This window comes from Erpetoichthys calabaricus, chromosome 4 (genome assembly GCF_900747795.2).
Source record: "Erpetoichthys calabaricus chromosome 4, fErpCal1.3, whole genome shotgun sequence".
In the NCBI taxonomy this organism is placed as follows: domain Eukaryota; kingdom Metazoa; phylum Chordata; class Cladistia; order Polypteriformes; family Polypteridae; genus Erpetoichthys; species Erpetoichthys calabaricus.
Window position 1 is genome coordinate 269665597 of NC_041397.2, and position 27491 is coordinate 269693087.

The 27491-nt window shown below is 39.1% G+C and overlaps 1 long non-coding RNA gene across 1 annotated transcript in view; it reads left to right on the top strand.

Moving 5' to 3' along the window:
- The first annotated feature begins 1948 nt into the window (after nt 1-1948).
- LOC127527443 (uncharacterized) overlaps nt 1949-27491 on the top strand; it is a 31043-nt gene continuing 5500 nt past the window's right edge. The window contains exons 1-2 of the long non-coding RNA XR_007934746.1: nt 1949-2142; nt 18983-19071. This is a non-coding gene — a long non-coding RNA (uncharacterized LOC127527443). The remainder of the gene's footprint in view (nt 2143-18982; nt 19072-27491) is intronic.

A 27491-nucleotide genomic window follows, 5' to 3' on the forward strand; every position in this document is an offset into this window, starting at 1 on the left:
CTTTTCTAAGACGTGTTCAGTGCAATCCAACTTTTGACAAACACCTCTGGATATTTTACTAAGTCTAAATGCCTCTTTGGATGGTTGAAAATATGTTGTCAAAAATCATAGTTTAAGCTTTTGCAAAATTTGTTCAATTAAAGGTTATATATTTTGACTGCATCTGTCATGCAATGTGATTCCTTCTCTTTAGTGCCACCCCCTTGAAAACTATCACTTTATGGGGCCATGCAAACCTGGATTAATACTTGTGTGCACATTAAAATGTCGTCTTGTACAATGTACAATTCTCATAACAGTCTAATAGGTTATTCTTAGCCAGTAATTGCAGTGGAAAATGTGGTTAACATCCACTCATGCATGGGGAAAAAAATACCGTCTAATACCGTGAAACCGGCAGAATTTAGCAAAATACCGTGATATAGAATTTTGGTCATACCGCCCACCTCTACTCATAACTAAAGATGTACCTCCATTGTCTGCTTATAATGGATTTATCTGTATAGACCTCTCTCCTTAATAATAATAATATAATTTGAGACAGTATGTTCTGTAATATTCTCCATCCATCCATCTTCTCTAAGCATATTATTCCTGCTAAGAGTTGTTTTGTTCAAAGAAGGAGCCTACCACAATACTAACAGGCACATGTCTAGAAAGAGTCCTGCATGAAGCACACATTCTAAATTCTCTATTTGTCCCATAACTGTGTCTTTTTGAATTGAAGTGAAGTTGGAGGGGAGGAGGAGGGTAATGATGGAGTCAAGGGTTTCAAGAGGAAATCTCCCCCAATTTGGAATACCATGCAAAATCCAATCTAAAGTCTGTGTAAACCCTTCTATGCATGTATTGCTTTCACCCTAATGCATTTTCAAATATATCTTTTACTCAATATTCCTATTACTTATGTAAATATTTTTAATTGATACTCCCCTTTTGTCACTAGCTGGCTTCTAATTTTCTAAATATCTCCCAACAAGAGCTGCTGTAGGCAAACATCCCATAATCTGTGGTACATGCAAGAACACTAATTACAGTAAAGAATGCTTTCATTTTAATTAGTAGTTTTGAATATACAGGAGGTTTAAATTATGTTACTGTCTAAACATTAGGACAAGATAAAGCAAGTATATATGAAGATATAAAGGAGAAAGTTGATCTTGTACTGTTCCAGGCTATAGATATATAAAGTGGAAAAAACAAAATATGGCGGCACGGTGGCGCCGTGGGTAGCGCTGCTGCCTCACAGTTGGGAGACCTGGGGACCTGGGTTCGCTTTCCTGGTCCTCCCTGCGTGGAGTTTGCATGTTCTCCCTGTGTCTGCATGGGTTTCCTCCAGGCGCTCCAGTTTCCTCCCACAGTCCAAAGACATGCAGGTTAGGCGGATTGGCGATTCTAAATTGGCCCTAGTGTGTGCTTGGTGTTTGTGTGTGCCCTGCGGTGGGTTGGCACCCGGCCCGGGATTGGTTCCTGCCTTGTGCCCTGTGTTGGCTGGGATTGGCTCCAGCAGACCCCCTTGACCCTGTGTTTGGATTCAGCGGGTTGGAAAATGGATGGATTAATGTGATTAAATGAAGTAATTTGCTTTGCATGTATTTCAGTCAAATATTTTTAAAAAGCCACTTGTTTATATATACTGTTTGCTTTTCCCATTCATTTCTGTGAGTTTCTGCTGCTTTTAACAGTGAACATTTAAAGAAAGAACACTTTTGTTGCACAAAGTCTCCTGAAATCTGAAAAGAAAAATGCTAAATCACATGCTAAATTAGATACTGTAATGGAAATTTAAGAAAATAAAAAGTAAGACTTAGGGAGAATTAAGTTATTGGCCAACCTAACAAGCTTTGTTAACTGAGCGGTCTGTATTCATTTGCTAAATTTCTTAAGTATTTTATGCTTATCAGCATTTGAATAACATGAAGGAATCTCTGGCTTTGTAACATTTATAACGGAAACCTTTTTTTTTTATTTTATTTTATTTCACGTTAGTATAATTTAAAACAAATTGAATTGTGTCAAATAATGTGTCTTAGTTTTTGGAACATTTAATAATGCTTCTCCTTAATGCTGTTAACATTCCTCTAATTCTTTTTACAGTATTCCAGTTTCTGGCTCACCCTCTGAAACTGTCCAGATGCAACAGTAAGTTTTATATGTGGCTATTATATTTAATTTTTTTGCTTTGGAATTTTTAAACTGTATATATAGCATAGCAGCGTACATTAGACTTATAGTAAGTTGAAATTCATACAGGAAATTTATTCACTACTAGTTAAGGTAATTTGGAAATGGCTAATTTACAGTTAATTTGTATTATAAGAGTTAAAGCAAAGAATCACATCTTGGTATTAAATAAACGCATCCAATGTATGAGTCCACAATGAAAGCAATTGTCTCAGATGTTGTACCTTTCCCTGGACTTCCACTATTTTTATTTCATTTATTTTTAAGTAATTGAATATATTTTCATCCACATTTTTTGCAAAAGTTTAAAGAACTGGAGTGCAATGTAATGTGGTCTGTGTGATAGTATTGCTGTCTTACAACACTTGACCTCTGTTTGATTTTTTTACTTGGGATTCCCTCTGTGTGGAGCCTGTATTTTCCAGTGCTGAAGTTCATTTATTCTAGTGACTTTAGCTTCCTCTCATAGTCAAACGATATCTTATTAATATGGTTGTTAGCGTATGTGCATACATGATTTTGCCCAGTAATATACTACTATCTTATATAGAGCTGGCTTTTGACTTGATCCAATTGATGTTAGGATAGGCTCCTATTTCCTTAACCATGTACTATAAAGGGTAGCATGAGAAAATTGATGAAAAAGTGTTGCTAATTTAGTGAAATTTTCTAGATATAATGAGATTAGGAGTGGCCAAGTGAAATTCTTTTTGTGATTATGGATTAAAAAAAAAAAATTTACCAGCATACTAAGGATTAGGGAAACCTGGCAAAATGCACCTAAAACTAAAGCACTTTGTATCAAAAGTTGTGCAAATCTATACACAGAAAATGTAAAGGGGAAAAAGTGATTTTATGTGATTTTATTAGTTATTTAAAAGTAATTTGGGTATGAACTTGCATATGAACTGCATATAATAAATGAGCCTACCCATTTAAGAATACCGTGTACACTCGTGTTTAAGTTCTCCCACGGATAAATCGGAGCTTGATTTTATCGTATATTTTCTGGTAGTTTATAATGTCGGTCATATAAGTTGAATGCGGAAAACTCTTGCTGTTGGTCCAAGAGATTATGATATGCTAACGCCCACCTGAGAGAGTAACCACAGAGCATACTACCTTTTTTTCTATGTATTGTGACTCCATGACCACACGGTAATATCTGAACTATTCCGAAGCGACGTATGAAGCTGGTTTTAAATTAAAAGTTGTTGAAGTGGCAAAAGAAATTGGTAAATGCGCTGCTGCAATAAAATTTGATGTATCTGAGAAACTGATGCAAGACTGGAGGAAGCAAGAGGATGTAAAAAAAAAAATGTAAGGGTTGTATTTTTGAATGGGCGTATAAGTCGGGGTCTGATTTTATGATCAATTTTTTCGGGTTTCAAGACCTGACCTATATGTAAATATATATGGTATTACCCAGAATGATTTGTGGCTCCACCTGATTGGTGAATTGATGTTTTCTGTGGCTCCCCACAACTCTGCATTGGATTAAATATGTTAGACAATATATGTATGTTTAAAGACCGAAGTTTCAGTCAGGGAGAGAGAATATGAAAAAGCTGTGGTTCAAGAAAGAGAAGTGAATGCCATCAAATCAATTTGAGAAGCAATGCATTAACAAGCGTTTCAATGGATAAAGGTGGGCCTGTGCAGATAGTTAGTCGTTAATACATTTATTTGTTAAAAATATGTTTCAGCCTGAAAAGTATATGCAAATACATCATTCCAGTATTCATTAAAAATGTTAGAATTTTTAGTTATATATCATGATGTGGATTTTAGGCTATACTGCCCACTGCTAGAGGACACCATTTAGATCATCACAATTTATATGTTCCATTAATTTTTTGTTGGAATATAGCTGTGTTTCTTATTCTCGAGTCTTTCTTTCATTATTTAATGAGGTTTTTAGAGGCTCCTCTTCTCATCTTTCCCAGTTTTTCTTTAAATTGTATTGTTTTTGAGGACTGCAAATCAAGGTTGTACATTCACTGCATTAATGAGGGGAGTCAGGATTGCGTATATTGAGCCACTTATTCTTTTGAATGAATAAATAGACAAGGTGGGATAGAACACTTTCATGAAGAAAAAAAAACAATATAGGCATTTAGGAACTGCCTCAGGATCAGGATGCAGCTGTGTTTTTCCTAGCAACTGGTATACAGTAAAATGACAAGGAGTTAAATTCAATAAATTCCAAGGATAAATGGACAGCAGCGTTGCTGTTAATTTAGTACATCAAGGAATCTCAACCATGAGGGAATTTGCTGAGACAAAATCTTTTAAGATAGTTTCAAAGTGAATCCTTCTCTAAATTACAACTGTTTGAACTGCTCAAATCGACTCTGAGCTTAAAAAGTACAAACATTATAGAAGTGAAAAGATGCATTTGGAAAATTCTAAATGGTGGAAAGAATGCCTTTGGACATTCCGGTATATGTCTGTGGAGGTAGAATTTGAATTGAACACATCAGTAAGAAACAAAGCTGCAAGTAACTTTGGCCTGGACACATTCAGTCCATGTTATTTCAGAATCTCTAAAGCTCACTGTCCAATACTAACAGTGAGGAGAAATGGTCAAATGAAAGAGTAAGGCTATCCATGCACAGATTTTACCAAAAGTTATCTGTGGAATAGTCTGCTGAAGATGCACCAGTAACCAAAGCAAGGCCCCAATGCCGTGACATTTAGTGAATCTATGGAGAATGACTTTCTGTAACTTCAGTGCATTTCTGGCTAATAATGTGATGACTCAGGAGAGGCAGACAGTACAATAGAGAGGGAAATTGTGACTTTAGTCATTCATATTGTTGCACTCTGAGGAGGCAACCCTGAATTCATTCGATTGATTTAGGTTTCTATTGGAGAAATGAAGATAATGTTTCTGAAAAGAAAATGACTTTTCTTTTAATGTTTAAAAAGTAGACTTTTAAAAAGATGCTTTATTTTATTTCTATACTGAAATACTCTGTTATGTTGAAAACATATTTACTTTAAGTAGATAGTGTGATTAGCTCTGCTATACTGTATTTTGATTGTAAGCTATTGGTTGGCTATGCATGTTTTTGTTGATAAATGTTACCATTAGTTATATAGACATTCTGTACTGTTAGCTCCCAATTATGATGTCGGCAGCGTAAGCTAAAGCATCTGGTTTTGGAAGCATGATTTTAATTTTATGAGCCTTGGATATTGGTAAAGAGCTCTATTAGATAAGCAAAGTTGCTGATCAGTGAGTAGGTGTGTTGGGGTGAATCCAAGAATGCTCTACTTATTGCAGACATTTCAAGCAATGCAAGAACTGGGCCACCTGAGAACACTAAACATCTAGTAATACCAGGTAAATTAGTTCATACACTTTATTTTGTTTTTCTTTATGGCACTATATATTTGAGTAATGCTTAATACAATTCTAACTTTCTCTCATACTTTTTGTGGTACTCTGTTTAATTGCCTGGGGATACTGATGTAAAAGAAAAGATGAAATATTGTACTACAATAGCAATCAGTCCTGACAGTGTGATTAGAGTATTGGATTAGGGTCATCCTAGAACCCAATCATGAAAAAACAGTGAATTTCTTTGGTTAAGGTCAAGGCATAAGCTTCACTTCTGTGAGACTGAATGTGTAGAAAAGGTAAAAGTGTTTTGTATACTGTAGCTCTTCATTGTTGTGTTGAAGATGGAGAGAGAACCTTTAGATTGTAACACTGATTTGGTATTTTTATTAAGGAGAGGCCAATGATTTGTCCAGTTATAGACTTTAAAGTTTCTCTCAGAAAATGGTAAAAGGGTGATTTTGAGCAGAAGTCAGCCCTTACATTTAGCAGCAGTAATGTTGAACACCTCCTGGCCATAGATTACTAGATCAACTCTTTGTTATTGTAGGAGTGGTCTTGGAAGTGTGATAATTATTTTCACACATTTTCTGGGGCTGGAAGAAGCTAATGACCACCTGTCATAGAGACTGTTTGAGGAGCTGCTGCAAGAATAAGACTTCTTATATTTGTAGGCAAGGCATTCAAAGTCATTTAAGATAACTATATGAAATTGTTAAGACTAAGTCATTTTTCCCTCCTGAGGTATTGAGGAATGAATGAGTTGTATTGGCCTTTGAGGTATGTTTATGAATATCTGTCCTGAGTAAGATTATGAAGCAGTTGTCAGTAAAATGAATATTGCACTGGATGGCAACATTGAACTGGAGACAACCTATTTTGGAAAAGTTGCAAGTGGTTGGGGAAAGCTGCATCTGCATCTCCATCCCCATCTACTGTAGTGCTGGGCTATGTCAGCTATGTGAGAATGGAAATAACCAGCAGCTGAAAGTCTATGATCTCTGCACATATGCTGAACTCTGGAATGTAAGACTTTGAAACTTTTGCTTTTTGTGACATTTTGACAAGCAAATTAAAATTTCCGTAGGTGCAGGTGTAGGTGTAGGTGCAGTCCCATGAGTGTCTGTGGATGTGGATAAAAGTATTGCCTTGCACCGACTGTTACAACAGGATTGGAAAATATGGTAATGAAGTTGAACAAACTAGCAAACAATAGCAGTAGAAAGTATAACCTTTTGCAATTTTAAATGTAAAAAGTGGTACACAGTACCTGAGCTGTCTACCATGCCAGCTCAGATTCTCATGAGACTGTAAAAGGTGCCTTTTTCAGGTCAGCATGATTGTGGTTTAATGCTGCTTAGGAAAATAGCAAAATCATCTGTCTGTCATTTGAAATAACACAGGGCAAAATGATAACTGAAGTGTGAAACTATTTTATTTCCTTTATCTTAATTATTTTTTTAATAGTTGTGCTGCAGTGGTGAGCCTTCACCTCCACTTGGGTGTTAAAACTGGTTCTAAACTCTGCAGTGTCCACCCTATGGAAGGGCAAAATCAAGACTTTAAAGGGAATTTCACTTAAGCAAAGTTTGCTCAATGCAGAACCACTGACCCCCAATCTGATGGTGACACATAATTTATTATAAAGCTTTAGCCACTTGCACTTTGTCCTCCTTAGTGAACAAGTGTCTGGTTGATAAGTTAGCAGCAACCTGTCAATACACAGCACATGTGAGATGTTTTCCTACTGACAGTACTGTTGCTTCAGTTTTTGAGGATATGAATTCTGATATCAGTGATTGCTTTGCACTTCATGTGGGGTTGAAAAAATTAAGCCTTCATAATAAACTGAACTAATTTGCGGGACAATGAAAGCTTTTAATGATTTAATCAAATGCTTTGAAATTAATAGTGAAGTACTATATTTCTTTATGATAAATGTAGATTCTCAATTGTACATTTTCATGGTAATTTAAAGAGGCTCATTTTTTTCCCAAAATTCAAAAGCAAATATATATTTTTTCTTCAGGTGACTCGGAAATGCTGTGTTGTGTGTGTGTGTGTTTCTGTGTGTGATAAAGACCTCAAATCCTGTCTAGGATAAAACTCTAGCTTGTATGTGCTGCTGGCGTGAGCTCCAGTGAAGAGACAGATTACAATAAATAGTATTTATTTTTTAGTAATTTTAATAAAAGAACCATTACTCAGTAGCAGGGAAACATTTTTTAAAGACAAGTGTAGAAATCGTATTGAATTAACAGTAAGTATAATGACAGTATGATGCAACAAAACCATTTTATATAGTGAGCAAATACAATATTCATGTTCTAAAGACTACAAAGGTGTATGGAACTCTTGCTGAATATATGGTGATGTATCAGCACACTTATAGGATGAATTAGGAATGGGCCAGTTTCTGAGGGATGCTTTTCACAACAACTTTATTTGTGTTATATACTAAGGGCAGGGACACTGTTATACATGTCATGGCCTGTGGCAGAACTGTGCTAATGGGCTCCTCCACAGCCCTAGCCTCAAAACCTATTAACCATTTAACAAGACCATTACTAATAGAACATTATAAAAATTTTATAACATTAATACAAATACAAAACATTATCGACATATATAACATTTCAGGAGTACTAGAATCAGGGAGATATTTTGCATAAATCCCCACTCAGTTCAGGCCATTATGTTCTGCATTCTTCTTCTATAGCACCATGCATATGTTATTGCCATTTTTGCTGATATTTTTACTGTTGTCTATATTACAAAAACTTTTTCTGAATAGATCTTGAATATCAGGGGTCAATGTCGAGGTTGTATACCTGTCATAAAACTGTCCAAATGACCCCATAGTAGTTCATAAACGAGATGGGTACAGCAGCAAGTGGGAAACAAGAAACTGTTTTGAAAGGTCAAAGTGCACCATGCAAATTTACTAAAACAAAAGACAAATGATAAAGTGCGGTGCAGGAAGTAAATAAGTCTCATTAAATAATTCATAAAGAAAAGGCTGTGCAGTTGTGAAGGTTAAAAATAGTCCATATATACTTCAAGATTCCTTTTAGAATGTTTCAAGGCATCTGGTCAGTCTCTTTGGCAAGACAACGCTCAGCTCTATCTCCCTCTCTCGCACTCTGTCTCTCTCCAGCTCACACCTATGGGTCGCCATCAGCTGACTCTTGTCCTGCCTACTCTCTTTGGCTGCAATGCACTGAGCTGTCATCCCATACACCATATTGTGCCACCTGGATCTCGGAAAGTCCATCCAAGTCCCCATTCTTATAACTAATTTCAGCAGGGACACCCCCTTGGAGCGCCATTCTCTTTGCTCCCTCACATGGGCTCAACTGCCCTGTCTTCTGTCCTCGCCCTCTTGCTTGCACCGCTGATCTTTCCTGGAACCGCACTTTCCTTCTCCAACTTCCTTTGTAATCCCCTTACTTCTCAGTCACTCCTTTTAAATATTGGCAGGCACAGGTGCTTTTCTAAGAGCTGTGGAGTGTCAACGAGGCAATCTGCCAGGCCAAGCATGTCTGCACATGAATGCATGATCTGTTGACCACCTCATTAACACCCAGAAGTCACTCCACCATGCTGCAGCACAAATGCACACTGCCCCCTGAGCTAACCACACCACCACAGACCTCACCTTGTGTGAAACTTGGGCCTCCCACAAGTCAAGAACAAATGTTTCCATTCCCCATTGGCAACCCCCCCAGCCCGTTGGCACCCCTGATTAAAGTCTTATTTGAAAGATAAATCATGTCATTATTTTAAATTTGGTTCTTATTTTCTTTATATCCACCAATTTCTTCCAGTACTTCTATGTATTGGGGTGAATTCAGTGCAAAGGTAATAGGCACCAAGCCAGAAGCAGCTCTAGATGGAGTACCAGTCTACTGGACATACACACTCACTGAAAACAGGCCAGTTTAGGGTCACCAAACATTTGTAATGTGATGTTCATATGTTTAGAATAGAGAGGAAACCCATATGATCACATGTAAACTTGCTTTTCTAAGTCCATACAGCCAATGCCTGAGCTGGGGTATGAGCAAATAACTCTGGAATTGTTGCAAATGCAGTGCATTTTGACACAACCATCTGCACTTTACTGAGGGCCCTTATTTTGTTTATTGTGAAGTAATAACAAACAGTTTTACAGCACCAAAAGATGGAAATCTATTGTGCAGATGTAGGGTAAATTATATATGACTACAAACTGCAGCAGGTATGGTTGGATTGGGGTAGTAGGGTTTGATTGAACTGTGATTTGGGTTTGATTTTCATTATTCATGCACTCCTGTAATATGTATAACACACTGCTTTATGCAACATATTCTTTACCAGGTATAGACAGAGTAAATGAACAACTTCTTTAGTCATTTATACAGTAATGCTAATACGAAACACAAGTGTTTTTCAAGGACACAGCCCACTGTTGGAAGGCTCAGTACATGAAGGTGAGATTATCTCTTGGTTGTCTACGGAGCAACTAGGTATCTACTTGGGAGCTACATGTTTGCTTTGATCAGCTATTAACTATGTGGCTTCCATCAGGACAAGGTGTTACAGAATGTAAAACTATTTATTAGTATAGAGATCAGTCAGAGCAGACTTGGTGGTGCACTTATCAACGCTGCTGCTTCTTCTCTCTAGTCACTTAAGTTCTGGTCAGGCCTATATTTGTTTTTGCATTTTCTCCTTTGTGTGGAAGTTTCCATATGGTCTGGTTTCTTTCCAGATTTAGAAACGTTTTTACTAGCAAATATAAATAGACTCTAGTAATCATGAATGTGGATGTGGATGAGGCTTTACTGAAACTGATAGTTCCTATCCCAGGGTAATTCGTGTTTTGCAGCTGACATTGTAGGGATATGCATCAGCTGTCCACAATGCATTCCTGGAATAGGAAAATTCGGAATATGGATGTTTTAAATTCTTTTTGACAGAATACCTAGTTAGTAATCTTAGTCACTATACTTGCATACAGTTAAATTTGGTGTGACATCTCTTACAAAAGCAGCAATATGTCAAAAGAAAATAACCCAAAATTATGCATTTACAACAGAAGGAGTAGTAAATTAATAATCAGCAATAAATAATTAGATAAACCGATTCAGCCTTTGGAGGCTGAATTGTGTGCATGTATAATAACAGTCCAAGGTAGAGTTTAAATCAGTTTGTGGTAGTTGTACAAGATGGTAACGCAGGCCACAACTCTGGGAAAATAAACTAATTTTCAGTCAATTTGTGTGAGATTGGGTTACCCTATCCTGCCTACCAGATGGCAGCGGATCACACATGGGATGATGTGTGTGTTGTGTCTCTGCTGAGGCCGCCAGCTTTCTTTTTCAGTCAGCTAACAGACACGCAGCTCCTTCCGTTCAGTGTCTGTACAGCTGGCTAAACACACAGTCACTCAGTGAGACAGGATGCTCTTGAATGTGTTGTGATAGATGTTCACCAGAAGCTGTTAAGAAAGTTGGTCCTCTCTCTGTTTCCTAAGAGAGTGGAGACTTTGATGGGACCGTTTCACCAAGTAAGAGATGTTAAGCGAACTTGTCAGCTGTTATGTTTTATAAACTCCAAAGAACCTGACACTTTGCACATATTCCACTTGAGAAGTTTTGATACTGGAAATTGGGGCAAATTAACACATATACTAAAAAGTCCTTTATAAGTACAGCAGGCAGGAGTGCTTCAGACTGCAAGAGAATCAAGACTGAGTTTCGCTGTGGCTGGTAGAGTAAAAGGTGTTTGCTTTCGGTGTGACTTCATTTTTTTTTAATGGTGATGATTAAGGCAGCTGATGATGTGAATAAAGGAACAAGAGTGAGTTGTGAAGGATATAAAACCTGTCTGGGAATAAAGTAACGGTAAAAGTCCCTAACAAAACTGAATATACAGCAGGAGGCATAATCACTGGAGACAAGAAAAATGACTTAAACTTCAGCTCGATAAAGATAAGTTGGTAAAGAGGTTTGCAAAAGGGAAGTAGGATATTTGTTAAACATCAGTTGTTGAGTCCTTATTATTATGCATCTCATTTTAATTAGCATTACAGTCTTTGTAAAAAAGGAAAGAGAGACTAACAGTGAGACATGAGAGCAAATGGGCACTTCTCCATTAACAACTTTCTTGAAAATACAAAGACCAAATATTCAGTCCAAGGAAAATGGAAAACATAGAAAAATAATACGCCAGATAGTAGACCGAGTCCTAGGTGTATACTGTTAAAACTAAAGTCTCCTGGTTTTTTGTCTTTGTTTTGCATTTAGATCTTAAGCTTACCTAACCCTGTGAATCTTCATTTCTGTTTGATTATTACTGAACTGTTCATACCGTGTTTGCTTCCATTTCTTGTTTTGCCTTTCTGCCTATGTCTGCCCCTCTAAAATGAATATTCTGCTTTGCACATCAGCTGATATGTTTCCCAGATTACCTTAGGATCATACTGAGAGCAAAAATTTGAGAGTTGGAACATCTACTTTTCCTTCTTAAGAAAGTGGAAACATCAAAAACATGATTAAGACCTGAATCTCTCTGGCCAAGTATATTCAACAAGAGAAGAGAGCTTTTAAGTACATAAGCAAAGTGCCCAAATAGGTAATCACTTTTAGATGGTTGTAATGGCCAAAAACATGACAACTGAGGAAAGAAGAAACTGAAAGTTGGACACATTTAAAATGGGATTATAGTGGAACATGGGGGGGAAACACTTGCTGAAAACAGAGAGTTTTCAATGTAATTCTGTGCATAAAGATGCATTTCTGTATGATATTCTAAGAGGGGAAACTTTAATGAGTAAAAATTTTTGCTGCTAAAATGAAGGAGACCAGTTGGGGTTACAAAGGATGGCTATGTTAAGCAATCAAAATGGCTTAAAATCCCTACACAGAGAAAATCATAAAAAATAGATTCTTTGAACCCCACATTGAGCTGAACTCTGTGATAGTGATCAGCAAAACAGAATGTAGTGTCCGTAAGGTTTATTCTTTGCATGATTTATTAAGAATTATTATAAGGAACATTATAAGGCAAAGGGGGTGGCACAGTGGGTAGCGCTGCTGCCTTGCAGTTAGGAGACCCGGGTTCGCTTGAATTAATTTCATGATGACTGTCATAACATAGGGTAACCAAGAGGAGAAATGTGACACTGGGTATCCTGAACAAGTGCACGGCAGACAGGAGAAAAGGTGGTGATAATCTCCAAAAAAGACCACAGAGTAGGTCAATATCTTCACTGGCCAGTCTAGAGACAGACCTTCCCTAAGGCAGCCTGGCCCCAAACACCACAGGCAGGATTTGACCTACAATGTCCCAGAAATGGGGGAAAAAAACACCTTTAAATGTCCCAAATATGTAAAAATGCCCTTCGAGCAAAAGTAACTATCAAGAGGTTTGAGAGGCAAGTCCAACAATGAATCTTTATAAATTAAGTCATTTATATGAATCTAAGAAAATAAGAACAATAAAGCAAAAATGAGACAAAAGGGTTTGCCTAACAAGGCATTCCACAGCTAGCAATTGCTAATACATTATTCAAAAGTCGAATCCAAAGACTGAAGCAGAAAATTCAGAAACCAGAAGAATATATTAACAGATAAATGTGCTCTTCAACAGACCTATTCCCAGCCTGAAATATTATATTGGCTGAGGGTGATCCCTCAACAGTGACATGATGTTGGCCCCACCTTCTATGGTTTCACCCACAGAAAAATGGGAATATAAGAAAAGACTCCATACATATTATTTTTAAATAACAAACAAATCATCATTAACAATACAAAATAGTAACACTAAACACATGAAAAATATTTAAGAAGAAGCAAAGATGACAAGAAAAGGAAAATAAAAATTATTCAAGGAACACACCCTGGTGAAACATAATATTCTGACTGTATACTTCATACATTTATAGTTACCCTTGCATCTTTGGTTTTATTTTTTGTCACTTTTATCCATGCTGCATTCTCTTTTTCTTGGAATTTGTGACTGCCAATTTTATTTTAATTTCAAATTAAAAGTAACATGATTTGTAAACACTTGGCATTGATGGTTATTTTTGTCCTGTTTAATCCAAAGTGAGTTCTGTACTGCCTGAATCCAGAAGCTGTCCATAATAGTAGGTAGTGTGGTGTAGTGGTTAAGGTTTTGGTCTTCAAGTGCATTATGGGTTCAAATCCCACTTTAGAAACTGTTTGACCATCAGGAATTCTCTTCACCTGCCTGCATTCCAATTGGATAAACAAAGAAAATGCATCCAGCTGTATCTTTCAAATATTGTAAGTTGCCAAATAAGTAAAGATAAATGCATTTATCTAATCGGTTAACTCTGATGTATTTGTTTACATGGAGATAATCACCTTTCTGTTTGACTTCCTTAGCAGACCACCAATGTTAATGGGGTGATTTTGTGGCTGACTAATGTTCCGGAGGGAAGGTTAGATGTGGGTTATTGTGGGTAGGGCTGATTACAGTAAAGTGATCATTATTGGTTTTATGCTGTTTACTCCCTCTTCTAATAAAAATGTTACAGTAATAACATGAGTGTTCCATATAACTTGCACATGTAAATGTTTCCTGCTGGAGTAGCTGCAATGGCAGTTAATGCCATTCCATTTGCACCATAGGAGCCTTTATGCTTTTTGAGTTACCAACAACAGATCCATTGATCAAGATTATTCATTTTCATTTTCCATGACCAACTTTTATTTCCTGGGCATCTTCATTAGAACTTTAAAAGTTGGCTTTAGTCATCTGGCATGTCCGTTTACGTTTGAAGCTTTTGAACATCTTCAAAAAGAATATATGGTCTGGGATTATTTATTTATTTATTTTATTCTTTTACACCGTTCATTGTGAAGTCTCTTTATAAAACAAGATTTCTGTCAATTACCTCACTTATGTCAAATTTTGTCTTTTTTGTCTCTTTATTTGGACTCTCTTTTTATCATTTCTAAAAGAATCTACAGCTCAGAAAAAGTTCATGGTTATCACCTTTAAAATATTGCAGTCTCTTTTTTAACTGTATGCTGTATAAACCTCCTTTATGTTTCTGTTAGATTACCTCAGTTCTATTTTCAGTATTACTCCTTCGCTAAATATTAACATAATGCTGCAGGCCCCACACATTAAATACATGTGCACAATTTCCTGATATGCTTAGTCGTACCTGTATTGCTGATGTCTGACCTTTTGATGTCTGTACCAACATTCTAGACATTGTTGCCCCAGTTAAATTAACATCTAAGTCTGCTGTTATATCCGTAGTTTCAGACGTGTCTGCTGGCAGGTTGAGCGTTTATGGAAGACCACTAATCTGGAGGTGCACCATCTACATCTTAAAGATCTGCTTTTTACATATAACAACATGGTGAGGGAAGCTAGAGGTTTATATTTTTGCAATCTTGTGATGACATTTTAATTATTTTGTTATTAAAGCCATGGTTGCAGCTCAATCTCTCCACATATGCCTGTCTATTCTAGATGCCAGTCCCTCAAGTACTTCAGTTTTTGACTCTTTTAATCCACTTTTCTCTTGAGGATTTATTTTCTCTGATTAAGCCTAACCTGGTATCTTTTTATTAATTGTTCACGGAACTCTGGTTGTGTTCCTGGGTATTTTAAATATACTGTTGTTCATCTCCTGTTGCAAAAAAGCCTAATTTAGATCCCTCCGTTATATAAACACTTTAGGCCCATCTCAAAACTGCCATTCTTTTCAAAAATTGTATAAAAGGTTGTTCAGCAACAACTGGTCACCTTTCTTGAGACAAACAAGATCTTGGACCCTTTTCAATCAGGGTTTCGAAAGAATCATTCCACAGAGACAGCCCTACTAAAAGTCTCGAATGACTTACTAATGGCTGCAGATGCTGGGAAGTGCTCTGTACTGGTACAGTAATCCCTCCTCCATCGCGGGGGTTGCGTTCCAGAGCCACCCGCAAAATAAGAAAATCCGCGAAGTAGAAACCATATGTTTATATGGTTATTTTTATATTGTCATGCTTGGGTCACAGATTTGCGCAGAAACACAGGAGGTTGTAGAGAGACAGGAACGTTATTCAAACACTGCAAACAAACATTTGTCTCTTTTTCAAAAGTTTAAACTGTGCTCCATGACAAGATAGAGATGACAGTTCCGTCTCACAATTAAAAGAATGCAAACATATCTTCCTCTTCAAAGGAGTGCGCGTCAGGAGCAGAGCATGTCAGAGAGATAGAGAAATAGCAAACAAATCAATAGGGCTGTTTGGCTTTTAAGTATGCGAAGCACCGCAGCACAAAGCTGTTGAAGGCGGCAGCTCACACCCCCTCCGTCAGGAGCAGACAAAGAGAGAGAGAGACAGAGTTTGTTTTTCAATCAAAATAAGATAGAAGTAGTATAATTGTGTATCATGCAATATACTAAATATCCACTCTGGGATAATGAACAGTAATTACCACAAAAATACATAGATTTCTTTCAGTATTACAAAATGTGTACAATGCCTATATAAAATGTTCTCCTTCTTAATCTAGGCGGTCAGGTTTTGTTTTGATTTGCAGCCATGGTGACTGGTTAATTTTGCATGCATTTGGCCAGTATGCACAGTTACCACATGCCGCTATAGCAAATGAGTGAGCGCAAAGAAATAAGCACTTATATACTCACTAGCAGTGCTCAGTTTGCATTGGTATTCATAATATTCTCATTATGGTAAGTTAGTGTACCTCTCAAATAAACTTAGTGCATGTTTTTGTTTTTTTAACCACATGTGGGTTGCAAATCCCACTGGAGTACCAAACGGATAGTGACATCACGCATGCATGTATATGCTGTAAATTATTCACGTCTGCACAAAACAGATCAGGCATTGTCATAAAGTGTGAGGTGGAGTATGCTTACAGTACACATCCAACTTGGTTGCTACTGCGCTATGCTTTTTTTTCGGAACAAGGTTGCCAGTGAACCCAGTGAATTCACTGCGAAAAACACTTTGGTGAATTTTGCTGACCATCCCTAATTGTCACATGTGTTAATCATGTTTCTCGTTGTATTATGTTGGACATCATGACTCCAAAAATATTAAAATGGCTGGAAAAGCTCAGGAATTATTGAAAATCTATTCCATTGAATGTTAAACATAAAGAGATAAAGCCCAGGCAAACAACCTTATTAAAAATTACTTATTGAAGCAAAATTGTTTTACTTGGTTATTAATGCTGTGAAACTAAATTTAACAGGTTTCATGTATTTTCGTGTTATTTGAGCAAAAATGAGGGTTATTTTTTGCCAATGGACCCTTATTTTTTTATCTTTAAATTAATGCTAATTATGTCCTCATATTATGAAAATTCACCTTACAAAACTGATTTCAGAAAGAAATTAGCTTTATAAAGCAGATGCTTATTTAGTCAACAGCTCAAGGTATTTTACAGGTACAGTATTATAATAATAATAATATCTATAAAATGAGCACTCTTTTTGGGGACTTCTTTGAGGGTCACTTGTTAAGTTAATGACCGACTAAACTGGCATCCTCGACCTTTATAGTATAGCACTATAACACCAATAGGATCTAATCTAACAGCCCAGGTACATATATAGTTGCTTGTAATAAAGATTAATTAATTCATCTATTTTCAAAACCTTATAAATGCATCAAACAAAAAGCAGGAACCAATCCTGAACAATATGTCAATCCATATCAATTATTAGAACATTAGAATACTCTAGACAACAGCATTCCCATCAGCCCAACAAAACTCATCAGTCCTATCCACTTAATTCTTCTAAAATAACATCAAGTCTAGTTTTGAAGGTCCCTACAGTCCTACTGTATACGTCACCACTTATTCCATGCCATCGTAAAGTGCAAAACCTTTAGACAAAAAGGTCGTAGTTTTACGCAAAACAATTTGCTCCTTCAAAAAACCATAATCGACAAGCTTATAAGCAGATACATTTCGTAATGAAAGAAGGGCGTCACCAGATAAAAACAGGGTGACGATAACAGCCCAATGATGTTTGTCCCATCCTAACAAAGTCACAACTCAAAAGCCAAAAGAAACATCTCTGGGTCACCAGACGGACCCATCTTCGTCAGCACATTCTTAGCATTATCCGAAAGCGGAGGCAGAGGAACAACTCGTCCAACATTTTGCGGAGGTGGAGGCGGAACATACTGTTGAGGGACTGGAGTATCTCTTCGTCGGACACTTGGAGGTCGCTGGGGAGTTAAATCATCTTCTGGATCGTAAGGGAGCGGAACATTTTGGGCGAGTTGAAAAATGTGTTTGGCTTCCAACTGTGCATCCATCTCTGCAACCACTCCTGGTACCACTTGTCACGCTTGGGTCACAGATTTGCACAGAGACACAGGAGGTTGTAGAAAAAAAGGGAACTTTATTCAAAGCACTGCAAACAAACATTTGTCTCTTTTCAAAAGTTTAAATGTGCTCCATGACAAGTCAGAGATGACAGTTCCGCCAGAAGCAGAGAATGTCTGAGTGAGAGAGAAGGAGAAGCAAGCAAACAATTTAACAAAACGAAAGAAGTTCGTGCAGGCTTTTTAAGAAGGCGGAGCACCGCGCGAGAGAGGCATATTACGCGACAGAGCCGACCAGAAGGGTACGGAGGAATGTGAAGGTAGTCTGTCCATGTTTCTTAGGGGTTTTCCTAATGGCGTCTGTATTCTCTGGGGCGATCAGCTTCGCAGCTCACAACCTTATCAAATGTTTCCTGAAAGTCAAGATAAAAGTCTTTTAATGTCATTTTAGAGGTTCTAATATGTAATCCTTTTTTTCTAATATCAATCAGCAATACCTGCCACATCCCAAAGATGTTTTTTTTTGTTAGTTGGCAATACTAAATAGGCCTCATATATGTGCAAGTTGGTGTGTGCATGAGTGTGTCCTGCAATGAACTTGTGCCTGTGCCTTGAGTAGGTTTGATAATGTTATGTCTAAAAGTAAACCTGTTTTAATTAGTCTGACTACAATTACCATTGTTAAAAAATATGAGAAATATTCTTTTGAAATTATTGTGGTAGTGACTATGGTATTGTTTACTAAAATTCTGTCCCATAATAAGGACAATGTCTTCTGTAAAGGCAGCAATGATAAGGGATGGTCCAGTCTAATATCGAAATAGCACTGTTTAGAGCTGTCTAATAAGGCATATGTAATGTGTGAATTCTGCCAAAAAGGCATACTTTTTCAATTACAACTGTGCTTGCCTTCGCTTACTGTAGTAATGTGATAACTAATTTGATAAAAGGTTTTAGTTCATTTATGCTCATTACAATACATGGTAGTAGATAAGAATTACAAAAATTAACTTGGACATAGTCAATGAGCCATGTATATTTTCTCTTGATAGAACAATTTTTGCAAAAATTATTTCAAAAGAAATAAAAGTTTTTTAAGGACTTTTAATTTTTATTTTAATTCCAGAAATGATGGTGATGAGCCTGGTATGTCAAATGAAGGCAGAGGGGAAGATGAAGAAAGTTAAATTAATGCATAATACTAAACCGTAGACAGTAAGTATAACAAATGATATTTGAAACTATTCACTGTTGTAATGACAACATACAGTACATTCTTGGTACACCAGGTCTACCTCTCCTTGGCAACTTTTTCAACTCCTCTATTAGAATGAGTACTCACTTTCATGCAGATTTAGAGACTGTCGTACATGGCTGGGCGTTAGACCCGGCCGGGACACCTGGAAGGACTGGGTCATAGCGTATTTGGCCTCCAGGTCAATAGGGGGCAACCGCCCTGGAGTAGAAGAGGCCCACGGAAGGGGAGCAGGGAGGCTTAAGACCGTTAGGGCCTCTGGTCACCGCCAGGGGGTGCCCCGAGCCTCATGGAGCCCGGGACTTATTTACAGGCTCCCCCTGGAGTTTTTTCGAGTGCTCTCCTGACGCTTCCGCCACACCAGGACGTGACATCAGGTAGAGCAGCTGGAGCTCATCCGGGTGAGGATAAGAGGGGCTGTCTCCCTCCAATCACTGAGCTGGAGTCGGGAGCAGGAGCAGGATGAAGACACACAAGACACCCCCCAAACATTGCAAAACTGAAAGACTTTTGCTTAGAAAAGTGGGGAGAATTTTCTCTATCTATGTCAAGGACTGGTGGACAGTTATAGGAAATACTGTTTTTGATAATACCAGATATCAGAGACAAGAATTTCTTTTTTCCACAGTTAAAATGTCCTGTCTGTTCATTGCTCATTGAACGCATTATTTATTATAAAATCAAATTTTCATTTTTTTCAATTACATTACCTTTATCTAAAGATACTATTTAAATGAAGATCAAATTTTGAAATGTCCACATATGTTAAAAAAGAAAAACCTTTCATGGAGTGTACTTAATTTTTCACATGACTGTACATCCTGGAGCTGTGTGGGCAGTCTCTTGCTTCCTAAATGAATTTGAATACCTACTTTATGCTCCACAGGTTATGGTATGTGGTATACCCGGTATGGTTTTAATGCAATTACATTTGCAGATGGCATATTAGTGTGTGCTTGTGTGGTAACCGCTAGAAAATGGACTAATTTCAACCTGGAGTTCTAATCTTGCCTTTTAAACAACTTGAGACTTAAGTGCTGCTGTCAGAGGTTGGATTTATTAACCATGCACATTTGTGCTATGCTCCATTTCCTTCTGCTCAGTTACCACCACACGCTTGTGTTCAACCACATCCGCCCTGCCCAGAGTGCATTCCTCACAGATTTCTGTAGATATGTGCTAAGTAAGTACACTAAGCCTAAAAGTACTTCAGATTTAACAAGATTATTTTCTGATATATCAGCTTGAAAAATTTTAATTAGGATGCCAACATCAAATAAAATTTGAATTTAAAACAAAGAAGTTAGGATGAAAATATCAGTTGTACAGTTATTGTGCTATTTTTTGTATATGCTCTATGAAGCCAGTTCAAAAGTTTCTTGTACAACTATACTTGACAAGTAACATACAGGAGTAAAATACATAATAAGAATTTAGAATTAAGCATTAAAACACTGGCAACTGCTAGATATCCTGGGTAGAATGGGTCTCTGATGTCAGTGTATTTCCCATTATCCAGTGAAAAGTCAGGACAGTCACCACTTCACTGATCATACCAATATTCAGCACTGTTCATGAACTCAGTTCCTGCATGCTGTGCTTTGTGTACAGAATTTGCCTTTTAGTTTTGTGCAAGCTCTTCAGAATTCAGCTTTGTCTCAAATACAGATGAGGTGTCAGGTTTATTGACAGCTTTAAACTTTAATTTTGGCTCGGTTTAAATAGATGCCTATGTAGGCACTGTAAAAGACTGAAATATTGCATACATTTGATCAATGTGAAAGTACAGCCTACAATAATATCAAACGTGTAGCTGCTGAAAGGAGCTGATCTACAGGTGTTGGTCATAAAATTAGAATATCATGACAAAGTTGATTTATTTCAGTAATTCCATTCAAAAAGTGAAACTTGTGTATTAGATTCATTCATTACACACAGACTGATGTATTTCAGATGTTTATTTCTTTTAATGTTGATGATTATAACTGACAACTAATGAAAGTCCCAAATTCAGTATCTCGGTAAATTAGAATATTGTGAAAAAGTTCAATATTGAAGACACCTGGTGCCACACTCTAATCAGCTAATTAACTCAAAACACCTGCAAAAGCCTTTAAATGGTCTCTCAGTCTAGTTCTGTAGGCTACACAATCATGGGGAAGACTGCTGACATGACAGTTGTCCAAAAGACGACCATTAACACCTTGCACAAGGAGGGCAAGACACAAAAGGTCATTGCTAAAGAGGCTGGCTGTTCACAGAGCTCTGTGTCCAAGCACATTAATAGAGAGGCGAAGGGAAGGACAAGATGTGGTAGAAAAAAGTGTACAAGCAATAGAGATAACCACACCCTGGAGAGGATTGTGAAACAAAACCCATTCAAAAATGTGGGAGAGATTCACAAAGAGTGGACTGCAGTTGGAGTCAGTGCTTCAAGAACCACCACGCACAGACGTATGCAGGACATGGGTTTCGGCTGTCGCATTCCTTGTGTCAAGCCACTCTTGAACAGCGTCAGAAGCGTCTCGCCTTTGGACTGCTGTTGAGTGGTCCAAAGTTATGTTCTCTGATGAAAGTAAATTTTGCATTTCCTTTGGAAATCAAGGTCCCAGAGTCTGGAGGAAGAGAAGAGAGGCACAGAATCCATGTTGCTTGAGGTCTAGTGTAAAGTTTCCACAGTCAGTGATGGTTTGGGGTGCCATGTCATCTGCTGGTGTTGGTCCATTGTGTTTTCTGAGGTCCAAGGTCAACGCAGCCGTCTACCAGGAAGTTTTAGAGCACTTCATGCTTCCTGCTGCTGACGAACATTATGGAGATGCAGATTTCATTTTCCAACAGGACCTACCAGTACCTGGTTTAAGGACCATGGTATCCCTGCTCTTGATTGGCCAGCAAACTCGCCTGACCTTAACCCCATAGAAAATCTATGGGGTATTATGAAGAGGAAGATGCAATACGCCAGACCCAACAATTCAGAAGAGCTGAAGGCCACTATCAGAGCAACATGGGCTCTCATAACACCTGAGCAGTGCCACAGACTTATCGACTCCATGCCACGCCGCATTGCTGCAGTAATCCTGGCCAAAAGGGGCCCCAACTAAATATTGAGTGCTGTACATGCTCATACTTTTCATGTTCATACCTTTCAGTTGGCCAACATTTCTAAAAATCATTTTTTTGCATTGGTCTTAATTGATATTCTAATTTTCCGAGATACTGAATTTGGGACTTTCCTTAGTTGTCAGTTATAATCATCAAAATTAAAAGAAATAAACATTTGAAATACATCAGTCTGTGTGTAATGAATGAATCTAATATACATGTTTCACTTTTTGAATGGAATTACTGAAATAAATCAACTTTGTCATGATATTCTAATTTTATGACCAGCACCTGTATATTAGTAACTTGTTCGCAAGAGAAAAAAATGTGTGCAACAAGTGGTGTAATTTCATACAGCTAATTTACAAAGAGGACCACCCGCAGTCTTAAAAGTAACATGATACAGCATAATATTGTCAGACCTGCTTAATGCAATTCAGGATTACATGTGACCAGAGCCTCCACCTGCAACAATGAGTACAATACCAGAGGTAGCACTGGACAGGGTTCAACCCATTACTGATCCCAGCCATACACACACTCACACAAACGTGCACAAATGTTCACGTCCACACAGGGTCAATTTACAGGCACCATGTAACCTACCATCATACATGTTTTTGGAAATGTGGGTAGATAGCTGGCTTACCCAGAGGAAAAACCCACAGAGAGATATAGGGAGAATATACAGACTCCACATGGACAATAACCAGGTGTGGGATTCAGAATGCTGAATAAGTGAGGCAGAAGAGCTAAGACCATGCCACCTCATCTTATTGTTATCCGTTACAAACAGATATCCAAAGATTGTTTTATCTAATTCACAAAGAACAGTCAGAAGTTGTATTATTACCTAAGAAAAATTAACGTAGCCTGGACCTTCATAACCTTATTCACCAGGATTCACTTTTAACTTCTGAAATTGCATTGAAAGGCTAAAGGAGCATGGCTTTACAGTGGAATATAAAAGTGTTCTTAGACTGTAATATTTACATTCTTTCTTAAAACTATAATAAACAGACAGGTTAATTCTGCTTTGATAAGAATAGGCCATTCAAAAAGCTAACTAGTTCTATCCATGTAATTTCTCCAAAATAAATAGATTGAGTTTTGAAAGTCCCTAAAATGTTACTCTCCACCACACTACCTGGTAACTTATTCTATGCGTCTGAGGTTCTTTGTGTGAAGAATAACTTTCTAAAATTTGTACAAAATGTACACATTTCCAACTGTGCCCCCATGTTCCTGTTGAACACATTTTAAAGTACAGTCTCAATCCACTGTACCTGTACTAGTTCCCTTCATAATTTTAAACACTTCAGTCATGTAACCGCTTAATTTTCTTTTGCTTAAACTGAAAAGGTCCTGCCCCCACAGTGTATATGCCGGCTTTTATATCCAGCAACCTTGAGGGGATCCCGCGAACCCTCAGGATGTCCCACAGGGCAGCTCGATCAACTGAGTCAAACTCTTTACAAAACTCGACAAAGGCTACAAAGAAATTCCGCCGATATTTGTGTTTGCACTCCATGAGAACCCTCAGTGCTAGGATGCGGTCGATGGTAGACTTCTAAGGGCTCATTTATACTTAACGCTCAGAAAGCGTACGCGCCCGCATCATGGCCGCCACGCGTTCTGAGCGTTCATTTGATGCGTCCTCTGAGCAGGTCCTCAGAAATTAACGTGATGCGTGCGCGAGTTGCAGTACCAGTAAAAAGTCGGGGGGGGCGCAGTGTGCTAAAAGTTGGAATGTGATGTCAGAGTCTCTATTTACTATCTACATGTGACAGAAAGCCGCTTTGCGGATCCTATGAGATCGGTGTGTGCACTTCGATATTTGATAAATGGTTCGATGTGGTGAAGCAAAATGCCGACATACAGATGTATTCATGGTGCTTTTATATTCAAGCGTTGCATATTCCCAATCGTAATGATACGATACATTTTAAAATTCTCACATACCGTCTTCTGTGCTATCTTTTTTTCTAGGGCTTCCTCTGCTCCTGACAGCAGCGAATCGCCACACTGAGCAGATTAAATGTATGATATTCCAACTCTCTGCACATTTAGAATCCTTAGATTTATACTTGATATCACTTTCATGATGAAAAGCATTAAAGTATGTATATTACATCTTATGGATAAATCGGTAATTTCGTTTAAATAATGAATACTGTTAATAATTATACACATGGGGTGACACAGTGGCGGAGCGTTAGCGCTGTTGTCTTGCAGGGAGTCACGTCGCTGATATTCCCTGCCTGGAGTTTACACGTTTTCCTGCTGGGTTTCCTCATTGTGCTCCAGTTTCCTTCCAAAGATATGCAGATTTGGGGATTTGGTGCCGCTAAAATGATGCTAGTGTATGTGTGTGCTTGTATTCACCTTGCGATGAGCCGAGGCATGGCCCAGGGATTGTTTCTCACTCGTGCCCAATGCTTGCTGGAATGGACACGTCCCTGGATTTAATCAATAAACATCCTTTTCAGAGATATTGTGGTAAGGTGTCATCGGAATTTAATGGGTGTTCTAGGCAATTCACAACACAGAGTAGCCGAACATGTTCTCATTGTGATAATATCTCGCACTGCCACCTGGCGGATTCCTCTAGATTTACATAAAGTACACGCGCAAGTATAAACACTTCAACGCTTGCGTAGCAGGAGCGTCTAATGCAGCATGTGTCGCGTCGCGTGAAGTATAACTCCGGCCTTAGGCGTAAAACCAGACTGTTCCGGTCACTGGTAGGTGAGCAAATGATCACGGGTCCTATTGAGGACGATCCTAGCAAGGACCTTACCCGGCACTGAGAGCAGTGTTATCCCCCTGTAGTTGCTGCAATCCAGGTGACCACCCTTCCCTTTCCGGATAGGGACAACAAGTCCCTTTTTCCAGTCAGTTGGGATGATGCCAGTCTCTCAAATGGAAGCAAAGATTGCTTGCAATGCCAGGAGTACAGCCTTACTACCAGCCTGAAGAAGTTCACCCCCGGGTACCACAGATCCCTGCAGCCTTTCCTCCCCTCAGCTGGTTCACCACCTGTGCAATCTCAGTGAGATTGGGTGGTTCACAGCTAATTGGAGGATCAGCCCCAAGAACCATGAACCCAGAGATATCCAACGTCCTAGCCAGAGGATCAGTTTTGAACAACTGCTCAAAGTAGTCAGCCCAGCAGGTCACAACTGCAGCGTCATCTGTAAGGACTGTTCCATCAGCCGCCCTGACTGCAACTCTCCAAGGAACAGATTCATCCATCCATCCATTTTCCAACCCGCTGAATCCGAACACAGGGTCAGATTCAGATGTGCATAATGCTTCGATCCCTCTGTAAGCAGGACGTGGGTCGCTAGACCACAGATGGTGTGTCACTTGCTCACAGCTTCCTCTTGCATATGCTTCTTTATCTGCCCTCAGAACCCTCGCAGCCGTACTTCTCAGTTCCCGGTACAGACCAGAGTTGCCATTGAGCCGTGTGCTGCGACTCCTCTCAATGATATCCAGGGTGCTCTGCGAAATGAAACACCTCCTTGTGGGAACACCAGTAACACCAACACAACTCTCCGCAACCTTCAAGGTCTTGTCACGAAAGTTCTCCCACATCACATTAGGATCGGCAGTCGCACCCAAATCTGCAGGTTCCTCACACAAACTGCGTGCAAACTCATCAGAAAGAGCCTGGTCTTGGAGTCTGGCCAAGTCCAGGCTCATTTTCCTAGTAGGTGGTAACCTATTGGACCTAAGCTGGATTCTAAGAGTAGCAACAACCAAGTATGTGGCCAGAATTCACAAACTAGGCACTTCTGTATACCCTGCAGTTTTGCAAGAGCTTCCAGCGTCTGCCCACGAGGATGTGATCGATCTCCTTCACTGCACCACCCATAGTATTGGAATACCAAGTCCAACGATGCAGTTCTGGGCACTGGAACCAGGATCCAGCGATTCACAGCCCCTGACCTTTGCAAAGTCAAGGAACATGGAGCCACTTTCACCACAGTCACTAGACCCATGGGGACCGAGACAATCCTCATAGCCAGCCCTGTCAGTGCCAGTGGCTGCATTGAAGTCACCCATGACCAGAGGAGTGTCACCTTGTGGGCACCCATCAACCATTGAGCGAAGCTGCGAATAAAATGTCTCCCTCACCGAGACCTCACTCACCGCGGTCGGAGCATACACTGAGAAAACGGACAAGGCACCCAGGGAGTGCCGTAATCTGAGTCTCATGATACGTTTATGGAAAGGAGTGACATCGGACACCATCTGAAGAAGCCAATCCGCTACAGCAACAGCTACTCCCCAAGTATGACAGCCATCAGAGCGACCAGACCAATAAAAGGTGTATCCACCCACAAGAGATCTAGCCAGTCCCTGGTCTGCGCACCTCAGGGAGTGCTGCCACTGAAACGTGGAGTTTATGCAGCTCTTCCAACAGCAGAAGAATATCTTGCCGGAGAGACGACTTTCCATGCGCCTACCCATATGGGCCGCCTCAAATTGGGACCCGAGTGCTGCTGTGCAGCGGACGACACCTCAGCACCACACCAGTGCCGATCCCCAACAGACAATCTTGACTTTGCTGACGATGCTGTGATCTTCGCAGAGTCAATGGAGGCTCTGATCGGGGCGCTTGAGAGACTAAGCGAGGAGTCTGAGTGTCTGGGATTGCGAGTGTCCTTGATGAAAACCAAGATCCAGGCCTATAATGACCTATTGGGCACAGCCATCAGCAGTGTGTCTGTCTGCGGAGAGCGTGTTGAGGTTTACTTACCTTGGCAGTGACATTTATGTCTCTGGTGACTCTTCCTATGAAATCAGTAGATGGATTGGTAGAGCATGGGGGGTCATGAGGTCGCTGGAAAGGGGTGTGTGGTGCTCCTGATATCCATGCAAAAGGACGAAGGTCCAAGTCTTTAGAGTCCTGGTGCTTCCTTTCTTGCTATATGGTTGTGAGACATGGGTGCTATCCAGTGACCTGAGAGAAAGACTGGACTCCTTTGGTACTGTGTCTCTCCAGAACATCCTTGGGTACCGTTGGTTTGACTTTGTGTCAAATGAGCGGTTGCTCATGGAGTCCCGAATGAGGCACATTACCTGCATTGTGAGGGAGTGTCAGTTACGGCACTAAAGCCATGTGGCGCGTTTCCACGAGGGTGATCCAGCTCGTAAGATCCTCAATGTTGGGGACCCGAGTGGCTGGACTAGGCCAAGGGATCACCCACGTAACACCTGGCTGCGGCAGATAGATCATCTATACTAATAAAAGGCAAAGCCCTCACTG